Source organism: Manis pentadactyla, chromosome X (genome assembly GCF_030020395.1).
Source record: "Manis pentadactyla isolate mManPen7 chromosome X, mManPen7.hap1, whole genome shotgun sequence".
In the NCBI taxonomy this organism is placed as follows: domain Eukaryota; kingdom Metazoa; phylum Chordata; class Mammalia; order Pholidota; family Manidae; genus Manis; species Manis pentadactyla.
This window is the reverse complement of record NC_080038.1, coordinates 78,175,195-78,198,810: the sequence shown is the minus strand read 5'-3', so window position 1 is coordinate 78,198,810 and position 23,616 is coordinate 78,175,195. Positions and strand designations below refer to the sequence as shown.

Sequence of the window (23,616 nt, the reverse complement as noted above, 5' to 3'; positions counted from 1 at the left end):
TATACGGATCTTATTTTTTTAATCTATTCAGCTACTTTATGTCGATTGAAGAATTTAGTCCATTACATATAAAGTAATTGTTGATTGGTTTGTATCATCATTTTTAAAACTGTTTTCTGTTTTTTGTAGTTTCTCTGTTCCTTTCTTCTTTTGCTTTTTCCCCTTTTGGTTTGATGACTTTCTTAAGTGTTATGCTTAGAGTACTCATATTTTGTGTATTTATCATAGATTTTTGCTTGTGGTTACCATGGGGTTCACATATAATGACTTATATATGTATACATGTATCAGTCTATTTTAAGTTGATATAACAAGTTAAGCATTCTAAAATTCTGCATTTTTACTCCCCCTAGGTTTTTTGTTTTTGATATCATACTTACATCTCTTTATTTTTGTATCCCTTAAGTAATTATTATAGTTATTTTTACTAATTTTACTTTTTAACCTTTGTACAGCTTTATAAGTGATTTATCTACTACCTTTATATATTTACCTTTACCAGTGAGATATTTACTCATGTTTTCTTCTTCCTAATTAGTGTCTTTCATTGTCAGCTTAAAGATGTCCTTTTAGCATGTCATGTAGGGCTGGTTTAGTGGTGAAGGACTTTGTTAGCTTTTGTTTGTCTGGGAAGTTCTTTATTTCTCCTTTAATTCTGAATGATAACCCTGCCAGGTATGGTATTCTTGGATGGAAGTTTTTTCCTTTGTCAGTTTGAATGTATGATGCCACTCCTTTCTGGCTTCTGAAGTTTTCTGCTGAGAAAATTGCTGACAGTCTCTGGGTATTTTCTTGTACATAACAAATTGTTTTTCTCTTAGTGATTTTAAGATTCTTTATCTTTACCTCTTGACATTTTAATTGTAATGTGTCTTGGTGTGGTTCTCTTTGGGTTCATCTTGTTTGAAACCTTGTGGAATTCCTGGGACTGCATATCTGTTTCCAGGTTAGGGAAGTTTTCAACCATTATTTCTTCACATAATTTTTCTGCCCTTTTTCTCTCTCCTTGGGGACCTTATAATGCAAATGTTAGAATATTTGATGTTGTCCCTTACACTAACTTTTAACTTTTTTCTTTTTGCTATTCTGGGTGAGTTCCACTGCCCTATCTTCCAGATCACTGAGTCTTTCTTCTGCTTCATGTAGTCTGCTTTTTAACCCCTCTAGTATATTATTAAGTTCAGTTGTTGTATTCTTTGGACCTGTGTCTTCTTTTTGGTACTTCATGTTTTCTGTCTCTTTATTGAAGTTCTTGTTGTGTTCATACTTTCCCCAAGTTCAGTGAGCTTCCTTTTGACAATTACTTTGAACCATTTATCAGGTAGATTAACTATCTTTGTATCATTTAGGGTTTTTCTGGAGTTTTATCTTGTTCTGTCACTTGAAACATATTACTTTGTCTTCTCATTTTGCTTGACTCTCTGTGTTTGATTCTATGTATTAGGCAAAACAACTCACTCTCACAGTCTTAAAGGAATGGCCCTGTATAGGAGGTGAACCTCGCTGCTTAACCTTGCCCTAACTCTTTTTTGTCTCTCAAACCATTGTGGTTATCTAATAAGCCTATTTTATTCTTAATATTCACAGTGGTTGAGAGATTTCCAAGTCCTGTGAATGTTCCAGAGTGTGGGATCTCAGATAGCCTCTTATTTTCAGGCTGATTGGAAGCTAGACCCTCAGGCAACAACTTTTAAGGAATGGCCTCCAGACCAGATGATGTAGAGGTATTATCCCCTTAGAGACACTTGCAAAAATTGGGGCTCTAGATGAGTGTATGGGCTCCTTTGGGGGAGGTAATGGCAAGCTGTGGTGAGGCCAAGAAAGAGTGCAAAGATGGCATTCCCCTGGTGTACATTCTATGAGAGCACTTCCATAGCCTCTAGATGTGTGGTAATCCTGAAGTGTGCCCCCTCACACTGAAGCTTCAGGACAAGTAAATAGTCCTTTTTCACAGGAAGACTGGGGATGTGTATTGGTCTCCTGTCTGTACAGTGGCCTTGGGGTGGTAGCCTGCCAATAACTGTTTTTCTAATTGTTTCAGATCCATGGGGCCCAGAAATGAAATCCTCCCTTTGCCACCAGTGCCAGGTGCTTAAGGTGGAGACTGTGTGTACCCATCATCTTTGGCAGGGCTGCAGGAATAGTATGGTGGTGGGGTACTCAGACATCTGTCTCTGGCAGAGCTGAGGGGCGGGGCATGCCCACCAGCACTAGCTTGGTAGAAGGGAATGCAAAAATGGCAACTCCCAGTGCCTCCATCCTTGGGGAGAGTCCTAACAGGCCCCTGTCTTTCCAACATACACTTAAAGATTAGCAAAATAATCTCCTTCACGTATGGTCTAGGTGTTTTCAAACTGCTGCTTCTGTGCTGGGTCCTGGGGCAAGTGAGTATGTTCTCAAGCCTTTTTAGAGCAGAATCTGTTTACTACATTCCTATGGTTTTCCTGGACATAAGCACTGTTGGTTTTCAAAGACATGTTTTGGAGGCTTGTCTCTGTGCTGTAGGGCCCAAGGGTTGTGGTGCCTGATGTGGGGCATAAACCCCTTACTCCTCAGGTAGAAACTGTATTTGTGAGATCCCTCCTGATGGTGGGTTGCCATGCTGTGGGTAGGGTTTTGGTGAGACTGAGTATCTCTTTCCTACCTGCTCAGTGTGGTCCTTTTATCCTTGGTTGTCAAGGAGCTGTTCAGCCTGTTTTCAGGTCTTTTTCATGGGGGATTACATCATAGGTAAGTGTAGATTTGTTGTATTCATGGGAAGAGTTTAGGATCTTCCTGTGCCACCATCTTGAACTGCCATTCATCTTAGGCTTCATACTTGGTTGTTGAAAAATTCAGCTAATAGAATTAGGGTATGTGGGTTTCTTAAAATTCATAAAAATTTAAGCTATTAGAAAAATCCGAACTAAGAAAAATATCTAGAATTTTGTTTCCCCCTTTTCTTTAAATGTGAAGGTAAAAAGGAAGTTAGTGGAAAATTTAAGTTTAAGATAAAGTTAAAATTTTTCCATTCCTGTTTCCTCCTGAAACAAACCCCTAACTTTTCATCTGTTGAGTGCTTTTGACCATTATATCTTGGCACTTTAATTGTTCATTAAGTAGGAGTAGTAAAGAAACAAGAAAAAGTGGACTTCATATTTTTAGTTAGATACTAATACTAACTGTATTGTTTTTCAGAATGCCAGAATACAAAAAATAACTAGATTTGTTGCAATTTACAGTGCTTTCTCATATATTATCCCATTGTAAATATGTAGGAATCTAGTATCGTTCATTTACATTTTTATCATCTAAATTTAATTTGAAAACATAGTAACTCCTCAGTTACTGGATGACATTTCTGAATTAAATTAGATTCCTATTTCAGATAAGTCTTGCCTTTGGAATTCTCTTTCATTATTGTGTGCATAACTGTGATAATGTCTTAAGTTAGTCTTTTTGACACGTCATGGATTCATATGCCAAAAAGTCTGCCACCTTGACAGCCCTTGAAAGGTACTGGGCCAGTGTGCTTTAAAAGGCTTAATATAAATTTGAGTTATTTCTGATAATGTTAACTAACCTATAATTGAAAATAAGATCTTAAATTTCCCAAAATTGTTATTTGTTTTGCTTGCCCTGGATGCAACTCAACCATATCAGTTTCTTTGCACCTGTTTTGTAATTTAATTCCCATCACAGACAAGTGAAGTAGGTAGTGTTATCCCAGTTTAACAAATGGGGAATGTAAGGCATAAAGAGGTTAAGTAATTTTTAGAACTTTACCCAGGTAGTATATGTCTAAATTTGAATTTATTTTATGTTTTCTTATTCTAAAACCTGAGGTCTTATCAGAATGAAGAATATTTTATAAATTACATAGGGTTTACTGGTACTCTAAAATAAATTTTGATTAGGAATATAAGAAGCTAAATCTTCAATTAACAGTGAACATATCATATTTGGTAATGTATATAACTGTTGAATCACTATGTTGTGTACCTGAAACCAATATAGTGTATATCAACTAAATTTCAATTAAAAATAAATAAAAATAGTATTTCAAAGTAAAAAATGCTTTTTTTCTTATATTTTAGATCCTCAGACTTGGTGGCTTTTGAGAGTTTAATTACATCTAGGTATTGGTTTACAGGATGTTTTCCTACTGTGGTCCAGGTTTAAATATTTTCTTATTTTTATTCATTTTGTTACTTAAGGCTCTTCATAGTCAGATTCAGTCTTCCCTAGCCCTGTCTTTACTTTCTTTCTGCTTTACATGTACAATAGTAATAAACATTACTGTATATATATATTCCCAAAATGAGGGAACAGATTGAAAGCACTTGACATACTAGGTGAATGGTGAGAATTTTAGTATGACTGAAAGGTTGACTAAGTGAATTGGGTTAGTAAGGGTTGGAACCAGAAGTAGACTGGAGCCGTATTGTGAAGGCCTGTATGCTGCAGTAGAGAGTATGGATTTTATCCTTAATAATAATTATCTTTAACATCTTTGTCTTTCCTTCAAACCCATACTCAGTCCCTAAGCATATCCTGTCAGCTCTACTTCCAAAACATCACCCAAATCTAACTAGTTTTCTCCATCTGCATTCTTCCTTTCAGTTTATTCCACCATTATTTACCATTGAAATACTTCCCAAACAACCTAATTTATTTCTCTGTGTTCACTACTGCCTCCAGCATTTGGCCTTTTCCTCCTTTCTAACTCCTTCATGTATGCCTCTCTCCCTTGCTTACTGTGTTATGCTGTAGCTATTATTATGCACTTTTTCATTCTTAATAATATATGTGCCTTTTTTCTATTTCTTTGTCCTTGATTTCTCCTGCCAGAGATTTGTCCGTATTAATGTTTTCAGAGAACCAGTTTTTTCTTTGTTGTTTCTTTTTGTGGTATCTTAGTTTTCTAATTAATATCTGTGTTTATCTTATTTCCTTATACTTTCCTTGGTTTGAATTCACTCTTATTCTTTTTCTAATTTCTTGAATTAAAATTCTTTGTTCTTTATATTTAAGCCACCTTTTTTGTTTAATCATTTATGATTCTAATTTCTTCTTAGGATCATGTTAGCTGTCTTCCATGTGTTTTAAGTATTTCCTTTTTTTAAAAATAATTTTTTATTAAGGTATTATTGATATATACTCTTATGAAGGTTTCACATGAAAAAACAATGTGGTTATTACATTTGCCTGTTATGAAGTACCCAGACATACCCCAATGCAGTCACTGTCCATCACTGTAGTAAGATGCCACAGATTCACTGTTTTCCTTCTCTGTGCTACACTGTTTTCCCCCTGATCCCCCACACCATGTGTACTAAACACAATACCCCTCAATCCCCTTCTCCCTCCCTCCCCACCTGCCCTTCTTCATGCTTCCCCTTTGGTAACCACTAGTTCCTTCTTGGAGTGTCTTGAGTCTGCTGTTATTTTGTTCCTTCAGTTTTGCTTCATTGTTATACTCCACAAATGAGGGAAATCATGTGGCACTTGTCTTTCTCCGCCTGGCTTATTTCACTGAGCATAATGCCTTCCAGCTCCATCCTTGTTGCTGCAGATGGTAGGATTTGTTTCTTTCTTACGGCTGAAGAGTATTCCATTGTGTATATGTACCACATCTTCTTTATCCATTCATCTACTGATGGACACTTAGGTTGCTTCCATATCTTGGCTATTGTAAATACTGCTGCGATGAACATAGGGGTGCATATGTCTTTTTGAATCTGGGATCCTGTATTCATACGGCAAATTCCTAGGAGTGGAATTCCTGGGTCAAATAGTATTTCTATTTTTAGTTTTTTGAGGAAACTCCATACTGCTTTCCACAATGGTTGAACTAGCTTACATTCCCACCAGCAGTGTAGGAGGGTTCCCCTTTCTCCACATCCTTGCCAGCATTTGTTGTTGTTTGTCTTTTGGATGGTGGCCATCCTTACCGGTGTGAGGTGATATCTCATTGTGGTTTTAATTTGCATTTCCCTGATGATTAGTGATGTGGAGCATCTTTTCATGTGTCTGTTGACCATCTGAATTTCCTCTTTAGAGAAGTGTCTCTTCGTATCCTCTGCCCATTTTTTAATGAGGTTATTTGCTTTTTGGGTATTGAGACATGTGAGTTCTTTATATATTTTGGATGTTAACTGCTTGTCGAATATGTCATTTACAAATATATTCTCCCATACCGTAGGATGCCTTTTTGTTCTGTTGATGGTGTCCTTTGCCGAACAGAAACTTTTTAGTTTGATGTAGTCCCATGAGTTCATTTTTACTTTTGTCTCCCTTGCTCGTGGAGATGCGTTCAGGAAGAAGTTGCTTATGCTTATATTCAGGAGATTTTTGCCTATGTTGTTGTCTTCTGAGAGTTTTATGGTTTCATGACTTAAATTCAGGTCTTTGATCCATTTTGAGTTTACTTTTCAGTATGGGGTTAGACAATAACCCAGTTTCATTCTCTTGCATGTTAGCTGTCCAGTTTTGCGAACACCAGCTGTTGAAGAGGCTGTAATTTCTCCATTATATATCCATGGCTCTTTTATCATATATTAATTGGCCATGTATGGTTGGGTTTATATCAGTGCTCTCTAGTCTGTTCCATGGTCTATAGGTCTGTTCTTGTGCCAGTACCAAATTGTCTTGATTACTGTGGCTTTGTAGTAGAGTTTGAAGTTGGGGAGCATAATCCCCCCAGCTTTATTCTTCCTTCTCAGGATTATTTTGGCTCTTCGGGGTCTTTTGTGGTTCCATATGAATTTTAGAACGATTTTCTCTAGTTTGTTGAAGAATGCTGTTGGTATTTTGATAGGAATTACATTGAATCTGTAGATTGCTTTAGGCATGATGGCCATTTTGACATTATTAATTCTTCCTGTCCATGAGCACGGGATGTGTTTCCATTCATTGGTATCTTCTTTAATTTCTCTCATGAGTGTCTTGTTATTTTCAGAGTATAGGTCTTTCACTTCCTTGGTTAGGTTTGTTGTTAGGTATTTTATTCTTTTTGATGCAACTGTGAATGGAATTGTTTTCCTGATGTATCTCTCTGCTAGTTCATTGTTAGTGTTTTGGAGTGCCACAGATTTCTGTGTATTAATTTTGTATCCTGCAACTTTGTTGAATTCAGATATTAGATCTAGTTGTTTTGGAGTGGATTCCTTAGGGTTTTTTATGTACAATATTATGTCATATGCAAACAGGGACAGTTTAACTTCTTCCTTGCCAATGTGGATGCATTTTATTTCTCTGTGTTGTCTGATTGCCATGGCTAGGAACTCCAGAACTATGTTGAATAGAAGTGGGGAGAGTGGGCATCCTTGTCTTGTTCCCGATCTTAAAGGAAAAGCTTTCAGCTTCTCGCTGTTAAGTATAATGTTGGCTGTAGATTTGTCATATATGGCCTTTATTATGTTGAGGTACTTGCCCTCTATACCCATTTTGTTGAGAGTTTTTATCATGAATGGATGTTTAATTTTGTCAAATGCTTTTTCAGCATCTATGGAGATGACTATGTGGTTTCTGTCCTTCTTTTTGTTGATGTGGTGGATGATGTTTATGGATTATCGAATGTTGTACCATCCTTGCATCCCTGGAATAAATCCTACTTGATCATGATGGATGATCTTTTTGATGTATTTTTGAATTCGGTTTGCTAATATTTTGTTGAGTATTTTTGCATCTGTGTTTATCAGGGATATTGGTCTGTAATTTTCTTTTTTGTGGTGTCTTTGCCTGGTTTTGGTATTAGAGTGATGCTGGCCTCATAGGATGAGTTTGGAAGTATTCCCTCTTCTTCTACTCTTTGGAAAACTTTAAGGAGGATGGGTATTAGGTCTTCACTAAATGTTTTATAAAGTTCAGTGGTGAAGCGATGTAGTCCAGGAGTTTAGTTCTTAGGTAGCTTTTTGATTACCAGTTCAATTTCATTGCTGGTAATTGGTCTGTTCAGATTTTCTGTTTCTTTCTGGGTCAGCCTTGAAAGGTTGTATTTTTCTAGAAAGTTGTGCATTTCTTCTAGGTTATCCAGTTTGTTAGCATATAATTTTTCATAGTATTCTCTAATAATTATTTGTATTTCTGTGATGTCTGTAGTGATTTTTCCTTTCTAATTTCTGATTCTGTTTATGTGAGTAGACTCTCTTTTTTTCTTAATAAGTCTGGCTAAGGGTTTATCTATTTTGTTTATTTTCTCGAAGAACCAGCTCTTGCTTTCATTGATTCTTTTGTTTTATTCTTCTCGATTTTATGTATTTCTGCTCTTATCTTTATTATGTCCCTCCTTCTACTGACTTTGGGCCTCCTTTGTTCTTCTTTTTCTAGTTTCGTTAATTGTGAGTTTAGACTGCTCATATGTGATTGTTCTTTTTTGAGGTAGGCCTGTATTGCAATATACTTTCCTCTTGGCACAGCCTTCGCTGTGTAACACAGATTTTGCAGTGTTGAATTATTGTTTTCATTTGTGTCCATATATTGCTTGATCTCTGTTTTTATTTGGTCATTGATCCATTCGTTATTTAGGAGCATGTTGTGAAGCCTCTGCGTGTTTGTGGGATTTTTAAATTTTCTTTGTGTAATTTATTTCTAGTTTCATACCTTTGTGATCTTAGAAACTGACTGGTAGAATTTCAGTCTTTTTGAATTTACCGAGGCTCTTTTTGTGGCCTAGTATATGATCTTTTCTTGAAAATGTTCCATGTGCACTTGATTCTAATGTGTTGTTCTGTGCCTCTGTTTCCTTACTTATTTTTTGTCTGGTTCATCTGTCCTTCAGAGTGAGTGGAGTGTTGAAGTCTCCTAGAATGAATGCATTGCATTCTATTTCCCCTTTTAATTCTGTTAGTATTTGTTTCACGTATGTAGGTGCTCCTGTGTTGGGCACATAGATATTTATAACAGTTTTGTCTTCTTGTTGGATTGAACCTTTTATTATTATGTAATGTCCTTCTTTGTCTCTTGTGACTTTCTTTGTTTTGAAGTCTATTTTGTCTGATACAAGTACTGCAACTCCTGCTTTTTTCTCCTTATTAGTTGCATGCAATATCTTTTTCCATCCCTTCACTTTTAGTCTGTGTATGTCTTTGGGTTTAAAGTGAGTCTCTTGTAGGCAGGTTATAGATGGGTCTTGTTTTTTTATCCATTCAGTGACTCTATTGATGTGAGTGTTTTGATTGATCCATTCAGTCCATTTACATTTAGGGTGATTATCAACAGGTATGTATGTATTGCCATTGCAGTGTTTAAATTTGTGGTTACCAAAGCTTCAAGGTTAAAACTTCCTTACTATCTAAGAGTCTAACAACTCAGTTAATATGCTATTACAAACACAATCTTAAGGTTCTTTTTTTTTCTCCTCCTTTTTCTTCCTCCTCCATTCTTTATATATTACATATCATATTGTGTACTCTTTGTCTATCCCTTGATTGACTTTGGGAATAGTTAATTTCATTTTGCATTTGCTTAGTAATTAGCTGTTCTACTTTCTTTACTGTGGTTTTATTACCTCTGGTGGAGCTCTTAAACCTTAGGAACACTTCTATCTATAGCAGTCCCTCCAAAGTAGACTGTAGAGATGGTTTTTAGGAGGTAAATTCTCTCAGCTTTTGCTTATCTGGAAATGTTTAATCCCTCCTTCAAATTTAAATGATAATCTTGCTGGATAAAGTAATCTTGGTTTGAGGCCCTTCTGCTTCATTGCATTAAATACATCATGCCACTCCCTTCTGGCCTGTAAGGTTTCTGTTGAGAAGTCTGATGTTAGCCTGATGGGCTTTCCTTTGTATGTGATCTTATTTCTCTCTCTGGCTGCTTTTAATTGTCTCTTGTTATCCTTGATCTTTTCCATTTTAATTACTATATGTCTTGGTGTTGTCTTTCTTGGGTCCCTTGTGTTGGGAGATCTGTGCACCTCCATGGCCTGAGAGACTATCTCCTTCCCCACCTTTGGGAAGTTTTCAGCATTTACCTCCTCAAAGACACTTTCTATCCCTTTTTCTCTCTCTTCTTCTTCTGGTATTCCTATAATACGAATATTTTTCTGTTTTGGATTGGTCACACAGTTCTCTCGATCCTTTTTTTCTTTATGTACCTCAGCTTCTTTTTCATTTATCGTCTCCTCCACCATATCTAATCTGCTTTTAATACCCTCCAATTGTGCTCTTCAACGATATTCCTGAATTCTTGAATATCTTTCTGTACCTCCATGAGCATGTTAATGATTTTTATTTTGAACTCCCTTTCAGGAAGATTCATGTGGTCGATGTCATCTTTCTCAAGAGTTTTATTAATAAGTTTACTTTGAACCAGGTTCCTTTGGCATTTCATATTTGTATATGGCACCCTGTAGTGTCCAGAAGCTCTACTCTCTGGAGCTTCTCAGCCCCTGAAGCACTCTTGGGGGTCGCAGGGGAGTGGTATTGGTGCCTGGGGGGAGGAAAGAGCTGTTCCTTCCTCCCAGGTGCTATGCGTGTCTCCACTGCTTGAACTAGTGGGCTGAGCACACAGGTATAAGCCTGTACACTTTGTGTTTGTAGTTGCTGTAGACAGATCTTCCCTCTGGCTGGCCTAATGCCAGGGTAGGATTTGCCGGTTTGCGAGCCGCGTGGAGCTGGATGGGAGAAACGCGCTGTAGGTTGCATATCATGGAGGGGGTCCTTGGAGCTGTATAGCCAGCCAGGGAGCTGGAGCACCTGAAAATCGTGAATGCTCCCAACCTGCTGGGCAAAGTGTACCCGAACAATTTTGTGTACCTGTCCTTTCTCCTGAGCAGCAAGCTCTGTGCGATCCTTGCCCCTTTAGCAGCCCTCTTGCTAAGGGCTTCCTTGTTAGGAAGTCTCTCAGACTGCCTGCCTTTCTTTGGTCCCCGAGCAGCCGGATATGGATCCCTGCTTTCCACAAGCGGCTGGACTCTCAGTCTCTCCAGGTATTCTGCCTGTCTTAGCTTTCCAATCCCCTAATCATAAGGGTTTCGTGAAAGCACCATGAAATGTTGGTTTGTGCTCCCAGAGCAGATCTCCGGAGTTAGGTATTCAGCAGTCCCGGCCTCCATTCCTTCCCGTCTCCATTTCTCTTCCACCCCCCGGTGAGCTGGGGTAGGGGAAGGGTTTGGGTCCCACCAGGCCACGGCTTTGGTACATTACCCTGTTCCATCACATCTGCTCTTTTCTCCAGGTGTATGCAGTCTAGCACAGTCCTCTTTCCTGTTGCTCTTTCAGGATTAGTTGTATTAATTATATTTTCATATTATATGCGGTTTTAGGAGGAAGCGTCTGTCTCTCCTCTCTCACCACCATCTTTTGTTTTAAGTATTTTTTAATAGCCATTATGATTTCCTCTTTGAGCCATTAGTTGTTCAGAGGTATGTTTCTAAATTTTCCCGTGAATTTTTAAATTTCAGTATCTTATTGAATTTATAATTCTGAACACTGGTGACAAAATAATCAAATGTGAAAGTAAAAAATTCTAGAGTACCTCCTCTCCCTGCCTGCCTGCATCCCACTCTTCTTCTCTATTCCAATCCCACCTCTTGGAAACAGCTACTGTTGCCTTTTATGTGTCTTACAATATGCTGTCCAGAGAAAGATGCTGCAGAAAAATATGTAAGTTTTTATCATGTGTATATTAGATTTAATGTAGAAAAATACACAAGATGCTGAGCAGTCCCAACACCAAGAATCCCTTGTGTCGCCTTTATATATCCATATGCATTTTACTCCTCCAGCTCCCCTGTTTCTAACCCCAGCAACCACTAGTTTCTTTTTTTTTAGCTATATAATTTTGTCATTCTGAAAATGGAAGTGTACAGTATGCAACTTTATGGTATTGGCTTTTTTCAATTAGCATAATTCCCTTGGAGATTCATCAAGCATGTTGTAAGTATCAGTAGTTTATTCTTTTTTATTGCTGAGTAGTATTCTGTATTATGTATGTATTATAGTTGAACTGTTTGTATTATGTATGTATTATAGTTGTACCTGTTGAAAGGCATTTGGGCTGATTCTAGGTTTTGGCTCTTACAAATAAATTTGCTGTTTGAACATTCATGTATAGGTTTTTGTGTGTGTGAACTCAAGATTTTATTTTTCTGGGATAAATGCTGAGGAGTGCAATTACTGGGTTTTGTGGTAATAGTATGTGTAGTTTTTTAAGAAGCTGCAAACTATTTTCCAGAGTACCTATACCATTTTACATTCCCAGTAGCAATGTACTAGTGACCACTTTCTCTATATCTTTGCCATCATTTGGTGGTGTCACTATTTTTTTTGGTAGGGGTAATTCTAATTGGTGTGTAGTTGTATCTCATTGTGATTTTAATTCACACTTCCCTAATGTCTAATGATACTGAGCTATTTTGAGAATTGATTTATGGATTTGGTCTATATGGCTCTATGTGGCTTAAAAATAATGTGTTTTTGCCAATTGATAGGTATGGAGCTCCATATATTCATTCGATAATACTTGTTAATTTAGTTCAGAATCTCTATTAGCCAATTTTCTCTTAACTGAGGAGGTATAGATTAATAGCTCATTTACTATTTGTGGTATTCTTACTTTTTCTTTTTAAGTCTGTTAATTTTTGCTTTATGTATTCTCAATGTATATACATAGGGACATACAGATTTAGAGTTATGATACCCTTATGTAGTTACCATATGTTTTTGTTCCCCTGATAATGCTTTTTGCCTTAAAGCTTGTTTTATTATATTACACAGTGACATGTAATATCACTATTGTCTTTTTCTCCCAGATATATTTTTTCTACCCTTTTACTTTTAATTTTCTGTATCTTTATTACAGGTATGTCTCTTGCAAATAACATAACTGGATTTTATTGTCCTAATTCAATCTGGCAGTCTGTCATTTTCCTCAGTTTAGTCCATTTGCATTTACTGTGATTCACTCATGCTTGGATATGTTTCTACCATCTTATTTTGTGTTTTCTCTTTATCCTGCCTATTCTTTGCTTCTCTCACCCCTCTATTTTTTATTGAATAAACAGAGGTGTGTTTATACCCCTTTTCCTTCCCCACAATGGGTTTTAAGTTATAGATGAAATTTCTCATCCTTTAGAATAGAATAACCTTAAATTTTTCACATATATATTCAAATTAAGCTATCAAACTAATGAAAGTACTTACTATTCTCAAGCAATACAAGAGCCACCCCTCTCATGTTTAATTCTTATCTAGCATTTTGGTGACACTTTGATTTATACCCTTTTTGATTATTGTTATTGCAATTTACTTATTTTACAGTCAGTGCTTATCTAGAGCTGCCCCCATGTTTACCAGGTTCTTTGTTTACTCTTCATTCTCAAGTCAGTATCCTGCTTTCTGAAGTTCTTTGAGCTTAAATCTGTTAGTGGTAAGTTCTGTCTTTGTTAATGCCTTTATTTAACTCTTAATCTCAAATTATATTTTAGTTGGTTCTGTAATTACACATTAAAAGTGGTGTTCTTTCAGCACTTTGTCCTCTGGCTTCCTTTGTTGCTTTTGAGAAGTCATTCTTTTATAGCTGAATTATCTTTTCTTTCTAATTTCTTTAATATTCTGTTTGTCTTTATAGTTATACAGGCTTACTCTTATGTCTAGATGTGTGTTTTATTTCTGTTTATCCTGTTCAGAACTTGTTTTGCTTCTTGAAATCAGATGATTTATGCCTTTTACTAGTGGAAAAATTTTCAGCTGTTTCTTTAAATATTACCTCTATCTTATTCTTCCTTTGGGAAATTTTCTTACATATTGAACCTTCTCATTCTATCTTTTATGCCTCTTAATATCTCTCAGATTTTTCATCTTTCTACTTTTGATACTGTATTCTGGATAGTTTCCTCAGCTTTATCTTCTAGTTCTGGGGTTATAAACATTGGCCCACAGGTCAGCTACTTGTTTTTATAAATAAAATTTTACTTTTATTTTATAAATACAACCATGATTATACACATACATGTTTGCATGTAGAATATGGCTGCTTTCACACTAAAAAGGCAGAGTTAAGTAGCTGCAACAAAAATGTGTAGCCTGCAAAGCCTAAAAATTTACTATTTGGCCCTTTATAGAAAATGTGTGTAGACTTTTTTTCTAGCTTATTAATTCTTCAGATGTGTCTAATTTTCTATTTATCCTAGCTATCATTTTTTTTCCAATAACTTTCATTTTTAGAAGTTCTGTTTGGTTCTATTTTTTAGTGTTCTTTCTCTGTTTCAGTTCATTCCTTTATTTTTTTAAATGTAAAATATTTATCACATACTATTGTGTGCAGTTCTTGGAGGTTTAATATTTATGTTTGTTATTTTCTCTTCAACATCAGGGTCAATATTTTTCTTTCTTCTTTCTCCCTAAAATGTTGAATTTCAAGTTTTTCTTAAGTGGAGCTTATCTTTGGGAATCCTGTGTGACCTGGTTGAAGGGGTATGTTCCTACTAAGTGGTTTTGCATTACCTTATGCCTGGTCACCCAGTGCTGTTACTAACTGAATTAGTTTCCAGTAGCTGTTGTAACAAATGACCATAAATTGGTAGCTTGAAACAATACAAATATGTTCTTAGACAGTTCTTCAGCTCAGAGATACAGAATGAATGTTAAGGGGCTGAAATCAAGGTGTAGGTAGGCAGTGCTGTATTCCTTTTAGAAGCTTCAGGGGAGAATGTATTTTCTTCTCTTTTCAAGTTTTTAGAGACTCCTTGCATTCCTTGACTCATGGCCCTCTCTTTTATCTTCATGCACATTACTTCAGCTTCTGTCCTGCCATCTCATTTTTCTGCCTTTGCTCTTCCTAAGGAACCTTTTACATTGAAGCTCACCTGAGTAATTTAGGGTTTTCTTCCCATCTCAGGATCCTTATTTTATTCTTGTTAGCAATCCCTTTTGCCATGTAAGATAACATATTCATAGCTTTTGGGGCTTAGAATGTGGACACCTTTGGGGAACCATTATTCTGTCTACCGCACTAGTCCAAAGCAATTTTTATGTTAATTTCTAGGCTCCAAGCTTCCTGGTTTGTGCAAGTAGTATTCATTAGAGCACCATAATCACCTGTGGTTCAGGTTTGAACTTGTAAATTCTTGAGGAATTTTCCCTTCCACCTACAATGTACTTCAGCACATCCCACCGTGTACCCTCTCTGAATTTATAGTATTCTCTCATATCCTTGTGATTTTTTTCATGCTGGCCCCTATTATATGTGAACAGTTATTACTCCTCCTTCAGGACATAATTAAGCTACTGCCTTCTTGTGGAGTTGTCCTTGATAATCCCAGCAGTATCAGTTTTTCTATTTGTACTTCCAAATATTCTGTACATTTTTGTAATGTAACATTGTCACATAGTACTATTATTGTTTATAGATTTGTTGGCCCTATTAGATTCTTGGAAATCAGGGATCATGTCTTAGTCATCTTTATATCCCCAGTGGCTAAAAGGCCTGGTGTATAGTATAGTAGTCCCTAAATAAATATTTGATAAATGTATGAATGTTAAGAATATTTATCTGTGCCCATCCACTGTTCTGGTGATAGGAATTTAAAATTGCCTTATATATGTTCAGTGCAGCATTGGTCCTTTCTGATCTACACATGGTGAATTCATGGTGGTTTAGAAGGGGGTCATCTGTTGAGAAAGTTGAGCTCAAGGTCAAACAAGGATATGACTGGGGCCAAAACTCAGATCTTATTCCTATTCCAGCATTCTTTGAGATATACCAAATATGAAGCCGAAGGGTAAACAGTAGAGCTTCTGCCTGCTATGTAAATTTTATAAACATTATAATGCTCTAAATGCATTATAACATTAAATTTTTTAAACAACTTATGGTAAAGTTGCAAAATTAGGCAAGAGAGTTTCTTTTTATACTTTATTCAGCTTACCCTAATGCTGATGTTTTATGTAGCCATAGTACAATTATCAGAATTCAAAAGTCAGTATTGATTGGTGGAATACTAACCACTAAACTGCAGTCTTCATTTGAATTTCACTAATTTTTAAATAATGTTCTTTTTCTGTCCAGGGTCTGGTCAAGGATCCCACATTGCATTTAGTTGTTAATAGTCTCAAATTATCTTCCCCAAGGTACACTAATGTTTGTCTAAAGGCAATTTTCTATTTTTCTCTGCTTCATTTGTTTATCACAATTTTTCTTCCACTACACTACCAAGTGCCAGAACATCACTACATCATGGTTTTAACCTGTTCAACAGAACTTAATTGAGAAGTAAGCTAAAGTAAAGGTAATGATTTTCTGCTGCATCTACAAATTAGAATAAGCTGGAGTAATTCAAATCATCATCAAAACAACTTTTGTGTGGTATATCTCAAAGAATGTTGGAATACAAATAAGAAGGTCTGAGTTTTGGCCCTAGCCAAAAAAGAAGAGTTGTCTTTTCTCCTTTTGTTTATTCAGTTATTTATATAAGTAGGATTCGTGGATGTATATTTATTCTGTGGGTTATAATCTAATACTATAAATTTTTTATTTTTGCTCAAATTGCTCCAGCTTTTATCATTGTAAGTCCCTTCCAGTTCGTATGTCCTTGTGAAACATCCCATCCTTGCTTGAGTGCCTCCTTGTATTTTGACACTACCAGATGCTCTAGGCTCATCATATATTTTCCCTGCGCTAGCCCTAGAATCGACTACTTATCCAGGAGCCCTCTCTCCATATATTTTAGAATGGTATTTAGAAACTGACTTCTGAATACTAGGTGTGCTCATTCTTCCTGGTGTGTTATTTATCCCTAGGCCCTCTCAGTGGACAGAACTATTTATGTATATCAAGCCATTCATATATATACATGTATATGTGTGTATTAAAATCCATGAATCATATTGTTATCTCCAATTGAAAACATTAAAAAATGTTATTTAAAAGTGGATATATAATGGGACAAGATGCAAAATTTATCAGTTTTTTATGATGGGACATGAAAATTCAACATTTTGTACTTAATGTAGGACTACTGTAAGCCATATCTTGGCTTCCCCTATCACCAGCTTTCTCTTAAGCCATGAGAGCTGCTTCAAAGGAAATACCAAGAAGTCTTGTGTTAGAATATACTTTATCTGCTCTGAGATACTTGGTGCATAGGTGCTCTGTAAATACTTTTTAGATAAATGACTCAGTAGAGGAGTACGTGAATGTGAAAGGGCTAGGAACTTGCTTGTATTGTTCCATGATCATGGACAGAGATTGTAACCTGGCCAGCTTTCCAGATGTTTATCACTGATCATATGAAAGATCAGAGGTACAGTAAGTTACCCTTTGAAGTTCATCACTACAGCTGGAACAATAATAGCAATAATATATCCTAGCAATCATCTTGGAATATGAAGGACCTTGTATTTGTCATCTGGCAGAGCACTGTCTGTGGGTAGGCACTACAAACATGTCATTTGGTGATAGTGTAGGGTTCAGGATAGCTTACTTTACAATTCTTGAAGGAATAGGAAAAGAAAGTTTCAACAGAACATGTTTGGGTTGTTTTTCAGTTTTCAGATTTTCAATTTTTAAAAGATTGTTCCCATCATGGAGAAAGATACTGTTACTTTTCTTTAATGTTTTAAAACAGTCTAAACTATGTAAATGGTACAATGAAGATTATACTCCAGACAAGGGGTTGACAAACTATGGTCCACAAGCCAGGTGCCTGTTTTTTTTTTTTTTTTTTTAAAGATTTCATTGGCTTAAATAAAAGTGATACACGAATTGGGCAGCATCCCCTCTAGCAAGCAGAGAGAAGCTCCAAGCACAAAATGAAAAGTTTTTTATAGACAGGAGGGTGGGGAAAATGTTATTAGCAAAAGAAAATAAGGAATTGTTTCAGGCAAGGTCACTTTCTCTTAGGGTGAAGAGAAGGGGATTTTTTTTTGGTATCATTAATCTATAATTAAATGCAGGACATTATGTTTACTAAGCTACCCCCTTCCTCAAGTCCCCCCCACATACCCCTTCACAGTCACTGTCCATCAGCGTAGTAAGATGCTGTATAATCACTACTTGTCTTCTCTGTGTTGCACAGCCCTCCCCGTGCCCCCCACACTATACATGCTAATCGTAATGCCCCCTTTCTTTTTCCCCACCCTTATTCCTCCCTTCCCACCCATCCTCCCCAGTCCCTTTCCTTTTGGTAACTGTTAGTCCTTTCTTGGGTTCTGTGCTTCTGCTGCTGTTTTGTTCCTTCAGTTTTCCTTTGTTCTTATACTCCACATATGAGTGAAATCATTTGGTACTTGTCTTTCTCCGCCTGGCTTATTTCACTGAGCATAATACCCTCTAGCTCCATCCATGTTGTTGCAAATGGTAGGACCTGTTTTTTTGTTATGGCTGAGTAATATTCCATTATGTACCACATCTTCTTTATCCATTCATCTACTGATGGACATTTAGGTTGCTTCCATATCTTGGCTATTGTAAATAGTGCAGCGATAAACATAGGGGTGCATCTGTCTTTTTCAAACTGGAGTGCTGCATTCTTAGGGTAAATTCCTAGAAGTGGAATTCCTGGGTCAAATGGTATTTCCATTTGGAGCATTTTGAGGACCCTCCATACTGCTTTCCACAATGGTTGAACTAATTTACATCCCCACCAGCAGTGTAGGAGGGTTCCCCGTTCTCCACAACCTCGCCAACATTTGTGGTTGTTTGTCTTTTTGATGATGGCGATCCTTACTGGTGTGAGTTGATATCTCACTGTGGTTTTAATTTGCATTTCTCTGATGACAACCGATGTGGAGCATCTTTTCATGTGTCTGTTGGCCATCTGAATTTCTTCTTTAGAGAACTGTCTATTCAGCTCCTCTGCCCTTTTTTTCATTGGATTATTTGCTTTTTGTTTGTTGAGTGTGAGCTCTTTATATATTTTGGATGTCAACCCTTTATCAGATTTGTCATTTATGAATATATTCTCCCATAATGTAGGATACCTTTTTGTTTTACTGATGGTGTCCTTTGCTCTACAGAAGCTTTTTAGCTTGATATATTCCCACTTGTTCATTTTTGCTTTTGTTTCCCATGCCCGGGGAGATACGTTCATGAAGAAGTCACTCATGGTTATGTCCATGACATTTTTGCCTATGTTTTTTTCTAAGAGTTTTATGGTTTCATGACTTACATTCAGGTCTTTGATCCATTTGGAGTTTACTTTTGTGTATGGGGTTGGACAATGATCCAGTTTCATTCTATTACATGTAGCTGTCCAGTTTTGCCAGCACCATCTGTTGAAGAGACTGTCATTTCCCCATTGTATGTCCATGGCTCCTTTATCGTATATTAATTGGCTATATATGTTTGGGTTAATGTTTGGAGTCTCTATTCTGTTCCACTGGTCTGTGGCTCTGTTCTTGTGTCAGTACCAAATTGTCTTTATTACTGTGGCTTTGTAGTAGAGTTTGAAGTTGGGGAGCGATATCCCCCCCCCCACTTTATTCTTCCTTCTCAGGATTGCTTTGGCTATTCAGGGTCTTTGGTGGTTCCATATGAATTTTTGAACAATTTGTTCCAGTTCATTGAAGAATGCTGTTGGTAATTTGATAGAGATTGCATCGAATCTGTATATTGCTTTTGGCAGGATGGCTAATTTGACGATATTTAATTCTTCCTAGACAGGAGCATGGGATGAGTTTCCATTTGTTAGTGTCCTCTTTAATTTCTCTTAAGAGTGTCTTGTAGTTTTCAGGGTATAGGTCTTTCATTTCCTTTGTTATGTTTATTCCTAGGTATTTTATTCTTTTTAATGCTATTGTGAATGGAATTGTTTTCCTGATTTCTCTTTCTATTAGTTCATTGTTAGTGTATAGGAAAGCTACAGATTTCTTTGTGTTAATTTTGTATTGTGCAACTTCACTGAATTCCGATATTAGTTCTAGTTTTGGAATGGAGTCTTTAGGACTTTTTATGTACCAAATCACGTCATCTGCAAATAGTGACAGTTTGACTTCTTCTTTACCAATCAGGATTCCTTGTAGTTCTTTGTTTTGTCTAATTGCCATGGCTAGGACCTCCAGTACTATGTTTAATGACAGTGAGGAGAGTGGGCCTCTTGTTCCTGATCTCAGAGGAAAAGGTTTCAGCCTCTCAGTGTTCAGTATGATGTTAGCTGTGGGTTTATCATATATGGCCTTTATTATGTTGAGGTACTTGCCCTCCATGCCCATTTTGTTGAGAGTTTTTATCATGAATGGATGTTGAATTTTGTCGAATGATTTTTCAGCATCTATGGAGATGATCATGTGGTTTTTGTCCTTTTTGTTGATGTGGTGGATGATGTTGATGAATTTTCGAATGTTGTACCATCTTTGCATCCCTGGGATGAATCCAACTTGGTCATGGTGTATGATCCTTTTGATGTATTTTTGAATTCAGTTTGCTAATATTTTGTTGAGTATTTTTGCATCCATGTTCATCAGGGATATTGGTCTGTATTTTTCTTTTTTGCTGGGGTCTTTGCCTGGTTTTGTTATAAGGGTGATGTTGTCTTCATAGAATAAGTTTGGGAGTATTCCCTCCTCTTCTATTTTTTGGAATACTTTAAGGAAAATGGGTATTATGTCTTCTCTGCATGTCTGATAAAACTCTGAGGTAAATCCATCTGGCCCGTGGGTTTTGTGCTTGGGTAGTTTTTTGATTACCACTTCAGTTTCGTTCCTGGTAATTGGTGTGTTTAGATTTTCTGTTTCCTTCTGGGTCAGTCTTGGAAGGTTGTATTTTTCTAGGAAGTTGTCCATTTCTCCTAGGTTTTCCAGGTTGTTAGCATATAGGTTTTCATAGTATTCTCTAGTAATTCTTTGTATTTCTGTGGGGTCCATTGTGATTTTTCCTTTCTCGTTTCTGATTCTGTTGATGTGTGTTGAGTCTCTTTTACTCTTGATAATTCTGGCTAGAGGCTTATCTGTTTTGTTTATTTTCTTGAAGAACCAGCTCTTGGTTTCATTCATTTTTTCTATAATTTTATTCTTCTCAACTTTATTTATTTCTTCTCTGATCTTTATTATGTCCCTCTGTCAGCTGACCTTAGGACTCATTTGTTCTTCTTTATCCAATTTCGATAATTGTTACATTAGACTATTCATTTGGGATTGTTCTTCCTTCTTTAAATATGCCTGGATTGCTATATACTTTCCTCTTAAGACTGCTTTTGCTGCATCCACAGAAGTTGGGGCTTTGTGTTGTTGTTGTCATTTGTTTCCATATATTGCTGGATCTCTATTTTAATTTGGTCGTTGATCCATTGATTATTTAGGAGCATGTTGTTAAGCCTCCAAGTGGTTGTGAGCCTTTTTGCTTCCTTTGTACAATTTATTTCTAGTTTTATACCTTTGTGGTCTGAAAAGTTGGTTGGTAGGATTTCAGTCTTTTGGAATTTACTGAGTCTCTTTTTGTGGCCTAGTATGTGGTCTATTCTGGAGAATGTTCCATGTGGACTGGAGAAGAATGTGTATCCTGTTGCTTTTGGATGTAGTGTTCTATAGATGTCTATTAGGTCCATCTGTTCTAGTGTGTTGTTCAGTGCCTCTGTGTCCTTACTTACTTTCTGTCTGGTGGATCTGTCCTTTGGAGTGAGTGGTGTGTTAAAGTCTCCCAAAATGAATGCATTGCATTGTATTTCCTCCTTTAATTCTGTTAGTATTTGTTTCACATATATTGGTGCTCCTGTATTGGGTGCATATATGTTTATAACGGTTATATCCTCTTGTTGGACTGAGCCCTTTATCATTATGTAATGTCCTTCTTTATCTCTTGTTACTTTCTTTGTTTTGACATCTATTTTGTCTGATACTAGTATTGCAACACCTGCTTTTTTCTCCCTGTTGTTTGCATGAAATATCTTTTTCCATCCCTTGACTTTTAGTCTGTGCATGTCTTTGGGTTAGAGGTGAGTCTCTTGTAAGGAGCATATAGATGGATCTTGCTTTTTCATCCATTCTATTACTCTGTGTCTTTTGATTGGTGCATTCATTCCATTTACATTTAGGGTGATTATTGAACTATATCTACGTATTGCCATTGCAGGCTTTAGATTAGTGTTTACCAAGGATTCAAGGTTAGCTTCTTTACTTCCTTACTGTCTAACTTAACTCGCTTATTGCGCTATTATAAACACAGTCTGATGATTATTTCTCTCCCTTCTTATCCTCCTGCTCCATTCTTCATATGTTGGGTGTTTTGTTCTGTGCTCTTTTTAGGAGTGCTCTCATCTAGAGCAGTCCCTCTAAAATACCTTGTAGAGGTGTTTTGTGGGAGGCAAATTCCCTCAACTTTTGCTTGTCTGGGTATTGTTTAATCCCTCCTTCATATTTAAATGATATTCGTGCTGGATACAGTATCCATGGTTCAAGGCCCTTCTGTTTCATTGCATTAAATATAACATGGCATTCTCTCCTGGCCTGTGAGGTTTCTGTTGAGAAGTTGGATGATAGCCTGATGGGTTTTCCTTTGTAGGTCACCTTTTTTCTCACTCTGGCTGACTTTAATACTCTGTCCTTGTCGTTGATCTTTGCCATTTTAATTATTATTTGTCTTGGTGTTGTCCTGTTTGGGTCCCTTCTGTTGGGAGTTCTGTGTGTCTCCATAGTCTGAGTAACTTTTCCTCCCCCAGTTTGGGGAAGTTCTCAGCAATTATTTCTTCAAAGACACTTTGTATCCGTTTTTCTCTCTCTTCTTCTTCTGTTACCCCTAGAATGCGAATATTGTTCCTTTAGGATTGGTTCCACAGTTCTCTTAATATTGTTTCATTCCTGTAGATCCTTTTATCTCTCTCTGCATCAGCTTCTATGCGTTCCTGTTCTCTGGTTTCTATTCCATCAATGGCCTCTTGCATCTTTTCCATTCTGCTTATAAATCCTTGTAGAGATTGTTTCATTTCTGTAATCTCCCTCTGCATGTCATCCCTTAGCTTTTGTATATTTCTCTGCAGCTTTGTCAGCATCTTTATGATTTTTATTTTGAATTCTTTTTCAGGGACACTGGTTAGGTCTGTCTCTGCAGATCCTCTCTCAGGGGTTGTGTAAACTATTTTGGACTGGACTAAATTTTTTTACCTTTTCTTGGTGATAGTGGTGGCTGTAGGCAGGTTGCTGGTGTGTCAGCTGGGAGAAGAAAGTCCTTTCCTGCTTGCTGGATGACTTGCCGTTGTCCGCTGCCTGTGTCGTTTACCTGCACTCCTGGCGCAGCCACTGGGTTAATCCCCTAAGCTGCTGATGGTGGGCGAGGTTTCCATCAGAGCAGCGTGAAGCCCTGCGGGGAGTGGCAGGCATGCCAGGTGCGCTCCTCTGTGATAGCGGCGCCCCTGCCGGGCAGCTGTCTACCAACAGCAGCCTTTGGGTCTGGCCTGGGTGGCTGTGCATCAGGCTGGGATTCTGGTCAGCTGCTGGGAGCGCGGCTGCTCCCTCTGGCACTGCTGCTGGTTCGCACATGCCTCTCCCTTGCCCCTCTGGTGCTGTTGCCTCTGGCACGTGCGGGTTGCTCCCGGGCTGTTCGGTTGCCGCCGCTGCGGGCTCGCGTGGACCTCTCCTGGGCTCCTCTTGCGCCACTGCTGTCTGCGTGTGCGGGCCGCTCCCGGGCTGCTTCGTCACCATCGCAGTGGGCTCGCACGAGCCACTCCTGGTTTCCTCTGGCACCCCCGGCGCAGGCAGGCCGCTC

The 23,616-nt window shown here is 37.4% G+C and overlaps 1 protein-coding gene across 6 annotated transcripts in view; it reads left to right on the top strand.

The window, feature by feature from the left end:
• CHM (CHM Rab escort protein) overlaps positions 1-23,616 on the top strand; it is a 251,489-nt gene that overhangs the window by 22,726 nt on the left and 205,147 nt on the right. The window lies entirely within an intron of this gene.